Genomic DNA, 12,737 nt, shown 5'->3' with positions numbered 1-12,737 from the left:
ATTGTGATTTGGGTGAAAATTTACAGAGCAAATTCACTTTCCATACAGCAGTTCACATACACTTTGTCTCATGACATTGACTATAATTTACCACAATGCAACAGCTCCCCTTCCACTTCCTCCCCATAGTTACCTCTTCTCTGTGTCCATCCCTCCATGCACTCTTGCCCCCTGAGCTGTCTCCCAGTGCATAAACAGTCCTTCTTTCTCCCATGATTATTCTCTCCAAGGAGTGTATCTACCTCAGGTAAATGTTCAACTCATATGCCTGTCTTTTGTTTGGCTGGAAGCCACAGGTGTTGGTTCAGTTCTAGACTTGAAGGGCAGCTAGGGGCCATAGTCTCAGTGGTTCCACCAGGCTCTATCAGACCAGTTTTTAACATCTAGAAAGTGTCAGGCCCCAGGCTTGAATCCAGGCTTCATTCATTTTCCTTTATTCCTTATGCTCTGGGTCCTGGGTCCTGGGTCCAGGGCTTGGAATTCATGTGTAGAGATCCCAGCCCTGCATTTTGAGCCTTTCTCCAGAGCAGAGCATGGAACAGCTGCTATGACCTTTGTACTCACTGGACTTACACCACAATCTGAGAGAAACCAGGGAGCACTCCCATTATAGATTCAGTCAGGGACTGTCTCAAGCTGGTGTCTAATGACCCTCATGATGGGCTGTGCATGTAGGTCACCCAATGTTATAAGTATTTGTAATAAAACTATCCAATTGTGTCATGACTTGGGATTCTGTAGACTCCTTTTTCATAGATTATTAGATTCTAGCACCTTCCCTGTGAGGGGGTGGGGCAGGGATCAATCATGTTGTCTTTTGATCTCCTCTTACCTGGGTCCCTGTGATCAGTTATTACCATTGCACTGTCCCAGCTCTGTCTGTCTCTCATGCCTCCATGAACACAATGGCCCTCCTGCAAGGAATACGTCTAGTCATGCTATTAAAATCTCACTTATCCTTCAAGTCTCAACTCAAATTGCGTTTACTCTGTGGCAGCTTTCTCTGCTCCTCCTGGTCATCTCAGGATTAAAAATGACCTTCAGGGCCATATATTTTAATGTGACAATGCTCAGATATTATCTATAACATTTCATATGTCTGGTTGCAGAGTCTGTTTGAACGTCTGTTTGAATTGGCGGGGAACTCACCATCAATTGAGGTAGTCTGTTTTAGGTTTGGACTCTCTGTAGGAAAAGTCTTCATTATATTGGTCTTGGTTAAATTATTAGTATTTTTAGAACATCTAAGCCTTTTGCAGCAGATAGCTCTTTAAGTGTTTGAAGACAGGTCTCCGTATTCTTGTGAGGCATTGCTTGTGCCTTGGTCCCAGCACCTATTACTGTAAAGTCTCCATTGTAAGATCCTGCAAGAGTAGTGGGCAGGGGGAGATGAGGGAAATGTCTTTCTTAACAGCTGCGAATATTTCCCAAGTATCTAGTCCCTGACAGGTATTATACTAAGGCCTTAATATTCATTAAATCATTGAAATGTCACAACTACACTGTGACTTAGAAACCATTATTTCCTCCATTTTATGGATGAGGAAATGGAAGTCCAGGCACATATCTGATAGGATTTGGGCTCAAGTCCAGGCCTGAATAACTCCAGAGTCTTTGCACTTAACCACAAAGCTATCGACTGTCTTAGATGTTATTCTACCAGAGCAACTAGCACAGTACTTTGCATGTACTAAACATTTGTTAAACATTTATTAAGTGAATAAATGAATCCCCATTGTAAAGACAGGGGAACTGATGAACAGAAAGATTAAGTGGTTTACCTAAAGTCAGGCAGCTAGCTAGTTAGAGAAAGACAGGAATCTGGGCCCAAGTCTTTGGTAAGCCTGGTTCCCAGTTTGGTCACTCTCATTTACCCACATGCAAGATTAGCTCAGCCACCTTCACCTTAAACAGGAGTATCTCAAACTTTCTGTCCAATGGTCATGGTCCTAACCATCATCTTACTCTCACCTTGCCCTCATCATATTCTTTACCTAGCTAAGTGCCTAGCTAACACATAGAGATTGCTGTGTACTGGGCATTGTGTATTATCTCAGTTGACCTTTATAAAAACACTAGTGATAATCATCATCTCATTGAAGATAAGGAACCAGAGCCCAGAGAATTTAAATTTCTTAACCAAGATCACAGGTCCCTGGATGGCACAAAAAATTTGCTCTTGGCTACTAACAGAAAGTTTGGTGTTTCAAACTCATCCAGCTGCTTGCTTAAAGAAAGGTCTGGCCATCTATGTCTGCAAGATTCCCAAAACCAAAAAACAAGTTGTCATTGAGTTGGTGGCATCACTAGGGTTGGTGTCACCCAGTGTAGTAACTTATGGTGTCACATCCCTCTTCCCTCTGTGGGCAGGATGGGGTGGGGTTGTGGTGGTGATGAGTTACCACAGCGTGTTGTGGGTGACATAAACCATAATGATATCACTGCTTTGGTAGCCTCTCTTCCTGTGTCACAGACTCACTGCTGCCACCACAGACCCTGGGGTCATTTTGATGTTATCCCCACTGACGGTGTCAGGGAGTGTGGAATGTACCACCACTGCACCCAGCAGATTTTGATTCATGGAAACTCCATGTGGGTGAGCGTAGGAGTGAACCTAATAAGGTTTTCAAGCCTGTGACCTTTTGGAAGTAGATCACTAGGCCTTTCTTTTGAATCACCTCTGGGTGGGTTTTGAACCACCAACATTTCAGTTAGTAGTTGTGTATTTAACCATATGCACCATTCAGATCACAGCCATTGAAAACCATGTGGAGTGCAATACTGCTCTGACACAGATGATGTCACAGTAAGTTGGAACTGACTCGATAGCAATGGATACCCAAGATCATACATCTAGTGAGTTAGTAGAGCCAGAATTGTAAATTTAAGCCTGAGGTGTTGTTCTGGACCTAGTGCTGCTCTGACAAGAATATATCACAAATGAGATGGTCTTAAACAGGAGTTTATTCTCTTACAGTTTGGAGGCTTCAAATCCAAGTTCAAAGTGCCAAGCTCTAGGGGCTGGGTGAAAGCCCCTCAACCTTGGGGTCCAAATCTACCTCCTGCTCCCAGACCACTGGAGCTAGAGGTGTTTCTTCACTCAGACAGCTGCTGGCTGCTGAGGCTGAGAAGCCCCAAGCTTGACAAGTAAAAAGGCATAGTCCTGATGTTACCAAACCACATGGCAGACCATTAACTTAAGTCCATTGTAAGTCCCAAGGTTGGCAGAGCATGGCAGGCTGCTGAACAACAACACAGCTACATGCAGGTCCAAGCGTGCCATAAACTAGAGACCATTCCCAAGGCTTCTCCTTATGTACAGGAAGCAGACCATATCCCAAAGGCAGCTACTCAGCTGTTTGTGGTAGATCCCACCATGGAGTTGATTGGCAGTCTCATCATGGGGAATGACTACCACCAGCTGCCCAGCCACTCAACTAGGCCCAGCCAAGTTGACACACAAACATAACTACCACAGGTGTCAACCACGATACCTCACTATACCTCTAGTGAGGCCAATAGCCATATCCTACACTTCTGGGAAATAAGTTCACATGTCAGTCAGTTTGGACATAGGGAGCATATGATGTCATTGGTCCCCTTCATTACTGTCAACAACCCTTAGATGCCCACATTACTTAGATAACATATACAATAGGCCCTGATGTTTTCAAAGATTTAAAATGTTATTTTCTCAATCAAAAATATTTAAGAAATATTTGGAAAGAAGTCATCCATGATTCCAGAATCTTAGTTATATTCTTTTATTTGTGAATTGCCTTCAAGTCTTTGCCAACTGCAAACCCATTTTATATGTTTGTGATCATAGTATGTACTATTTTGCCTTCTCCCTTTCCTTTTTAATGTTTGCTCTGAGCATTTTACCAGAAGACGTACAGTCTTCTGCAGTACTATTAATAAATATTTCCCATATTTTTGCAATTTAAGCTGTTCCAGTTTTTGCTATAGTAGAAAACAATGCAAATAATATTTCCACATATATGTCAGTTTGCTTCTGTTAACTTATTCCCTTAAGATAAATTTCAAGGAGTGGAATCATATGAGCCAAGGGTAGAAATGTTTTAACGGCTCTTGCCATGTGATATATGTGTTTGGATTTGCTTTAACTGGACACATGGGTGGCAATCACAGGTTTCCTTGAGCTAGGGTTCTTCTTGATTTTATCTTTCCTCATCAAGGCTTTTCCTTAAACACCCAACTCCCCTTCACTCCACTATGAGTGTCTCTTCATTCAGTCCTCAAATTAAATTTTGCCCCAAGGTATCATCTGTGGGGATTAAGAGGTAAGTTTCTCCCTGGCCCTTTGCTCTTCCCTTCCCTGATCCTTATTCTCTCCCATCTTTCATCTACCACGTATTCTGGCATAATTGGGACAATCTTCAGAAAGGCACTGGCCCTGGAGATACTGTTATCCTTTCCAAAGCCTTCCACAGAGAAGAAAGAGAAGGACAGAAAATAACTGTTCACTGTGTTACAGAGAGGGGATTAGGCACTTCTTTAAGGCAGAAAAACAAACCACCCTCCAAGTCTTACTGTGATAAGCAGATGGATACATTGATCAGCTTATGGATATATGAACAAGGTGAGAGATAAACTGTGGTAAACTAGTTAGATGGACAGAGGATGAACTGACTGAGGGGTGGCTGGTTGGCTAAGTGACTGGATCCATGGATGCAGGATGTGAGGCTCTTGAAAGGTGAATGGAAAAGAAAAGCTCTTCAGGGGTGGGCGTGGCATTTGAAGGCAAGGGATCTGGGATTCTGAAGTCTGATGGGAGGTGTGTGGAGTGAGAAGGATAGCCTCTATTGCATCAGGGAAGTTTGCGGAGCATGGTCGGACAACTCGCCTTTGTTCTTTGAGGTTTTTTTTTTTTTGTCTAAAATATTAATGGGAGCTGGGCATGGGGTAGTGTGTGTGTGTATATATGTTGGGGAGAGTGTAGGGCAGGAAAGGAGGATGCAGGCAGCTCTGTTGGTGGGCTCAGGGATGGGGACCATTAGCAAGGACCTGAGGATGAATTTCCTAAGTTTTCATCAGACACTGACCACAGGCAATACAGAGGCTATGAATACCCACATATTTATATACCACATGCAGCCCCACACACTACCCACAGCCTTTCCCCACCACTTCACCACACATCTCCTATCCTCTTAGACTCACTAAGAACATGCACGCAACACAATCACCACATCTATGGTCTGGCCCATCCTATAGCATACTTTCCCACACCACACATTCACAGGTTTGCATATCTGCATATATAAACACTTGCCTTGCTGTACTGTGCAGTTTTATGTAAGAGAAATTGTCTAGGATTCCTTGTCTCCTTCCTTCCCAGCCCCTTCATGTGTTCAGCCAGCCTGGGGCTTCTGAATCACACCTCTACTAATGCAATAGTGGAGATTTGGAACCCTCTCCTGGACCATTCTCCCACGCCTAGGGACAGCAACTGGCTTCTCACCCACAGAGAGAAGTTCTAAGGCCTGGAGTGGGCCCCAATTTTCCCACTATTCCTCTTCCCTTCTGATTCCTGGCAGGGTGTAGATTTGAGGGAAAGGCCCAACGCTATCTGGGATTGTGTGGAGGCACTTACCTTAGGGAGATAGCAATGGCTACCCTGCCAGGGCAGGGGCTGCTGGTATAAGCTTAGGCTCTGCTCATCCTCTCCCTCCTCCCTGGAAGGCTCAGCCTCTGTGGATGCCTACAGTTATTCTCCAGCCGGTGTTGCGCTTCCACCCTCTGGGGACCTGGGAGGCTCTGAGTCTTGGAGTATCCCTGGGTGATCCTTAGTGTCACGGGCTAGGTGAGTCTGCCTGTGGTCCCCAATGCCTGCTGAATCCTCCCTCCTCTCCTTCATCTCATTTTTCGTGGCTAACCTGTGTCCTTTTGCCTTTCCTCACACCTTGTTCCTTTCTTGACAACTGTTGCCTCCCCACCCATACATGGTCTACTTAGTCACAGATGGCATGAGATTTGAGCATCTCCCTCCCTCATGTCTAGAATCTCACCAAGGATGATTCATTTCTCTGCATGAAATCTTGACTCGTGTTACATGCAGGTGCTCTTGGCAGACTCTAGAAGTCAAGAGCACTGATGTATGATTTAGCCAGAATGATTTCCATGCTTGGTTTGCTTTTTAAAAGGAAGTGTTCCCGTGAGAACTTTGCCTATCTGGTTACCACAGGTTCATAAGAATTCCCATTAATTTCTGTGTCTCCTATGGTACTTCCGATGTACTTAGTCTTCTGATTGTTTTTGGTCTAGGAAGGGTGGGGTGCGTGGTGGAGTGTGATAAGATTTGGGGACAGAAGTGTGACCTGGAATAGCCTGGGCTTTTGCCTCATGTCTGATGCCTGCTAGTTGACACTTTCTGTTTCACTTCTTATCTCCCTTTTACTCATTATTCTCTACTACTCCACTGAATCCTCTCAAGATTGTCAACCCCTGTGTTGCCAAATCCAACGGTCAGTTTTCGGTTCTCATTTTGCTCAATCTCTCAGCAGTATTTGACACATTTGATCTACCAGCCTTCTTGAAACACTTTCTTTTTTTAACTTCTGTGACATCTTATTTTCCTGATTTTACTCCTACTTCCACTGGTTGTTACCTTTCAATTTCATTTTTTGATTCTTCCTTTCTATCTGAATTTTGAATGTTATATTGCTCCAGGTTCTGTCTTTGTCTCTTTCTGTATATATTTGCTAAGTTATCTCATTCAGTTCTATATTTGGAATATATCCAATTACTTCCAAACACACATCTCTAGCCCTGACTTTTCAACTATCTCCCCTTGGATGCCTTACAGGCAGCTCAAACTTACCATGCCCCAATAAAAGTCTTGCTCCTCTCCCAAGCTTTCTCATTGCAGTAAGTGATCCAGTTGCCAACCAGTTGCTCAGACCAAAAATCTGTCCATTTTGAGTCATCTCTTTTCTTAACACCCCACAGTCAATTTTTCGGTAAACCTTGTCAGTTCTGCCTTCAAAATTTAATCCCAAACAACCACCACTTACTCTCTTTACTGCTAAAACTCTAGTCAGAAAATTATGTCTCACCTACATTCCTATCCTCTACAACCCTGTCTCCATTCAGCTGGTGTGATTTTCTCAAAGTATAAATCATATAATGCCATTTCTCTCCTTTAAACCCTTTAAATCCTTCAATAGCTCAGTGCTTCTCATTGTAGGTAGAAGAAAATGTAAACCTTTCCCAAGATTTATTTGTAAGACCCTAATTATTTGGTTCCTTCTCTTGTCTTCCTTGTCTGCTATGCTTCATCCATACTAGCCTTCTTTCTCCTTAAACAGATTTCAGGCTCTTTGCACTTGCTGTTACTTCTCTCCAGAGACTCTTACCCTAGAACTTTCCACAGTTGCCTTTTCTCAGCTCAAATTTCATGTCTTCAAAAAGACTTTCTCAAACTGCTCTAGATTAATAATACCATACCCTGATCACCCCATTTTATATCTTTTATTGCATGTATCTCAGTCAGAATTACAATATTTGTTTGTGTGTTTGGTATATGTTTTCCCACTAGAAGGTATGTTCCATAAAGGCAGGGAATTTTTGCTCACTGTTATTGCCTCAGAGCTTAGAAGAGAAGCTGATTGATACCCTGAAGGTGCTTTGACAGATCTTGTAGATTGCTTATGCAATTTCATTCCAACACTTTCATAGCATGCCTTACTGTCTCCTGGAGTCTGTAAAGCTAAAGATTACATTCCTCAGACTCCCTTAGAGTTCAGGTTTTGTGTCTGACCTAGTTTGTGCCAAGCTGAAGTAACTGTATGAAATATGGAAAGCGGAAGACCTGAGCTGGAAGCTGCTCTTCTTTTGCCTCTGTTATTTCTCCTGGAAAATTTAGTTGTGGTTTTCCTGTGGCAGTGGTAGCATCTGCACCTTGGGTGTCAAAAGACAGGGTCTGGAGCATCCATTTTGCCTGGCATGGATAGAGGTGGAGGCAATGCAGTTTTAGAGCCAAAAGTTGGGGCAATGGTTTCTTTTTAAAAAAATTTTATTGTAATTTGGGTGAAAGTTGACATTGCAAATTCATTTTCCATATAGTAGTTCTTAAACATTTTGTTTCATGACATTGACTGCAATTCCCCACAGTGTAACAGCTCTCTTCCCACTTCCTCCCTGTAGTTACCTCTTCCCCATGTCCTTCTCTTCCATGCACTCCCACCCCCCCCAGCTGTCTTCCTGTACAAACACTGCCCCTCTGTTCTCCCATGATTGATCGCTCCAAGGAATGTATCTACCTGATGTAAATGTTTGCCCCTGTGCCTGTCTATTGTTTGGCTGGAAGTTACAGGAGTGAGTTGAGATCCAGCCTGAAAGATAACTATTGTCCCTGTTTCAGATGTCTCAATAGACTCTATCAGACCAGCAAACCTGTTTTTTTAATGATTTTGACTTTTGTTCCACATTGTTCTTCTACTCTATCCAGGATCTTTTGCACTAACCCCCCTCTGAGTGGTTGATAGTGGTAGCTGGGTGTGTTAGGTTGGGTTCCTTAGAGAAGCAAAACTGATAAAGCTTATATATATAGAGAGAGAGAGAAAGAGAAATTTATCTTAGGAAAATGGCTCACACACTTATAGAAGCTGGCAAGTCCCAAGTTCCTGGATCAAACGTCAAGCTGGAGGCTTTTCCCGACTCACACAGCTGCAGAGGCTGACAAGCTCAAGGTTGGCAGGCAGTATACTGGCTGTTGACTCCAACAAATGATGAATCCAAGATCTCCAGGCCAAATGGTGGATTGTTCGCTCATGGACAGTTGTAGGCAGCACAACAGGATCCTGATCCACAGAAGAGTGTCTCTTTTCCCAGGATGTCCATAAATATATTGGAAGCAGGCCACACTCCTAGGGAAACTTCCTTTCAATGGAATTGCTTCTGAAATCATGTAAATCTGATCCCATCATGAGAATAACCTACACCACAATTGCTTAACCACACAGAATCGTGTTCCAACCAAGTTGACACACAGCTCCAACTATCACACTGGGCACCATCTAGTTCTTCTGGTCTTCTGGTCATATAGGCTGAGGATTACATGGTCTACCAGTCACTTGGACTACTTGTTTCCATGCATCTTTGGTTTTCTTCATTCTTCTTTGCTCTGGATGAGGAGCAGCCCATAGTTATGTCTAGGTGGCTGCTTGCAAGCTTTTAAGACCCCAGTTGCTACTCACCAAAGTAGGATATAGAACAGTGTTTTTGTGTAGTATGTTAGACAATTGGGAGGTCTGGTGGCATAGTGTCTAAGGCATTTGACTGCTAACCAGAAGGCTGATGGTTCAAACCCACCAGCCACTCCTCCTAAGGATGATTGGGCAATCTACTTCTGTAGTGATACCACCTGGAAACCCAAGGAGGGGTCATTATGAGATGAATTTGACTCGACAGCAGTGAGTTTGAGTTAGTTATACCAATTGAGCTTGATGTCCCCTGCAACCATGGTCCCAGGCCCATAGGTCCAACTGCTCACTCTCTCTGGGTAGCTGACTGTGGCCAAGAAGTCACCACAAACTGGGGCAGTGTTTTCTTAATGCTCTGCTTTCTTGATTTTGGCAGTGGTAGCTGCTTCCCTTAGTCTGATCTGCACTGTTGTCCTAAGACTCATTGTGAGGCACTCAGCTGAGAATCTGTTCTTCTGCTCCTTCCATTAATTTTGTGTTGTAAGCATCTAATTAATCTGGGAAAAAAAAGTTTCCCACTTAAGCTAAGCAGTGTAGTATTTATTATCTGCAATTTGACATTTGTAATTTAGCTTTGATTAATATATTGATATAGTATTTGTACCAGAAATAGTTGCAAAGATGGGAATATAAGATTAATCATTGGCTCTCTATGGGTTTAAAAGCACAGAAAGGATCCAAGTACTGTAGTGTGTTGTTGAGTTGATTCTGACTCACAGAGACCCTATGGGACAGAGTAGAACTTTCCTATAGGGTTTCCTAGGCTGAAATCTTTGTGGAAGCACATCACCATGGAGTGGCTGGTGGGTTTGAATGACTGACCTGGTTAGCAGCCAAGTGCTTAATTGCTGCACCAGAAGGGCTCCTCCAATTACCATCAGACAATGGAAAACTGGTAACTTTTGATTTCTAACATGAAGCAGTTACATAAATGCTCATTATTACTAGGAATCAAATGCCATTCAATGGTGACTCCGTAACACAGTATTATCGGTACAAGTAATTCAATGATAGAGGGTTAAAGAAAGAAAGTGACATGTTCGAGATTTCAGATTTTCAGCTGAACACATGAAAATCCTAGCTTTATCTGGAGCCCAGAGCAAAACAAAGCTTCTGGTTGGTGCAGGCTGCAATGCAGGGAGTTCTGCCATTGGCTTTTATGACTAAGGGGATCTGATGTTGGTAGGAGTGTTGTGGCTGAAATGGTGCTGTTTGGAGCCTGTAGAAAATTCTGATAGGAAAATCATAGTGGAGGCCTGTAGGGTTTCAGAAAAAAGTCATGCCCTCTTTAGCAAATAACTACTATGATTTTGATAAATGGCTCCTCATTTGTTTTTTGGCCCCTGGTAAAGGATGAACTGCATGAGGCAGTGGTGGTTCAGTGGTAGAATTCTTGTCTTCCATTTGGTAGACCCAGATTCAATTCCTGAATAATGCCCTCCCATGCATCCATCACTCATCTGTTAGTGGACACTTGCATTCTGCTATGATGCTGAACAGGTTTCAGTGAGCTTCCAGACTAAGAAAGACTTAGAAGAAAGGTCTACTTCTGAAAACCAGCCAAGGAGAACCCTATGAGTCACAATGATTCTATCTGACACCACTAATGGGGATGAAGGAGGACTGGACAACATTCATTCCATGAGTTGAAGTCTGACTTGATGGCAGCTAACAACAACAAGAACAAGAACAAGAACAACAACAGCAACAGCAGATGAACATCTGACCATAGGATACCAGGTGACCATGCAACTTGACCTTGGTGTTTCCTGATTGGTCAGGCTGTGCAGTCAGGCCCAGAAGCACTGAATCTTCCTGTGAGGTGGTATGCATGAGACTAGGTTTGAGTAAGTCCTGAAGTCACAAAGATACCCCAGTGTTTGTACTCTTGCCATACTAATGTCCTTTCTACGTATGGCCTCCTGAAGTATTCCTTATGACTAGTTGGTGGGGGATAAAAAAATATTTAAGCCCAGTTTACAGAGAGCTCTGCATAATAATCTGGAGCTAAGCAGATGTAGATTTTTGTGGCATTACAGCCATAAAAGGTATCCCTGAAAAACGGTGGAGAAAATTGCCCATTGAGCAGAACTTTGATAGTACAATTCAGTCTTCTTTTCCTGGAAAGAGAGATGGTCTTAAAAATGGATCTGCATTGATCTGTGAACAGTGGCTAATTGTTTGGTAGGATGATCTCAGAAGTGAAAGGAAAAAGATAAGAGGATTGTTGACAAGGAATTATAGGGCATTGTCACCATCACAGCTAAACTTCTATTGCGCTCACTCTGTGTCAGGTAATGTTTTAAGTATTTTTTTTATATATTAGCTTATTTAATCCTTCCTACAACCCTGTGAGGTAGTTTCTATTATTTTTCTCATTTTATAGATGAGGAAACTGATGCACAGAGAGGTTAAGAACTTGACTACAATAGTAGTGGCAGACAAGATGCCACAAGTGGCAGAGCTGGGATTTGAATCTAGATGGTCTAGCTACAGAGTACATGCTTGAATCCAAGTCTCCTGATATAAAATGTCATTATCTTTTCACTAAACCACACAGCTTGTGTTTTATCTTGTGTCTCCTATTGTCTCATATGGAGTGGGGGTAAACCTGTATTGAAATGACATCCCGGAGTGAGTGAAAGTAGCTGTTGTGACTTGAACCCTTAGATACTTTACTTGTGGCTGACTTAGTCTCCTAGATGAGTCTGGTGGACTCAGGGGAAATTGAATAGTGCCTGGTGATTACAATGGGGTGTGTATGCAGAATGTATCAGTGACAATACTATTTATGATAATACTACTCATTTGTGTGGTGTTTTGAAATTGTACAGAGGCTCCTTTTCACAGGACCATTAGATCCTTGCAAAAACTCTCTGGAGAGAAGGAGCAGGTATTGCCCATTTTATTATCCCTCTTCCTATTCTGAATCCTAAGAGTGCTGTGATCACATTGAGTTTTGTAAACTCAGCACAACCTGTTCTCTCAAGTTTTCATGCACTGATTCTGCTATATGGAATATTCTCACTGATTTCATTAAAATTGCGGTGTGGTAAATTACTTAGTGTGGCTTTTCTACCCATAAGTCTTTGTAAACTCTGAGGTGGAATTTGCCATGAGCAACTGAGAAGCTCCTGATTGCTAAAGTTGTCCACCTGGGGTATTTCTGTTGGGAGTGGCACAAAACAATGTTCTGGGAGGTTCCTGCTCTCTCTCAGGTGTTTAGAATTCTGATGTTATGATTGGTTGTTTTGGCCACTCTGCCGGGCTCAAAAGGAGCCCTCCTAGAGGCAGAACTCTCTCTGACGGCTGGTTGAGGAAGACGTGTTGCTTAAAGAGACAGGTGCTCCTGAGAGACATGTGCTGCTGCGAAAGAGAAGCAAGAGACATGCATTGCTGAGTAAGACACAGAGGGACACACACTGCTGGGGCAGAGACTGTGAGAGACTTGGCTGAGAGACGGTGGGCTGGGAGAGAGACTGTTTTTCCTAAACTTGAATTGTAGCCTGG

The sequence above is a fragment of the Orycteropus afer genome, unplaced genomic scaffold, assembly GCF_000298275.1.
Source record: "Orycteropus afer afer isolate SDZICR_OR568_19922 unplaced genomic scaffold, OryAfe1.0 scaffold00490, whole genome shotgun sequence".
NCBI lineage: Eukaryota > Metazoa > Chordata > Mammalia > Tubulidentata > Orycteropodidae > Orycteropus > Orycteropus afer.
Note: the sequence above shows the minus strand (reverse complement) of the source record.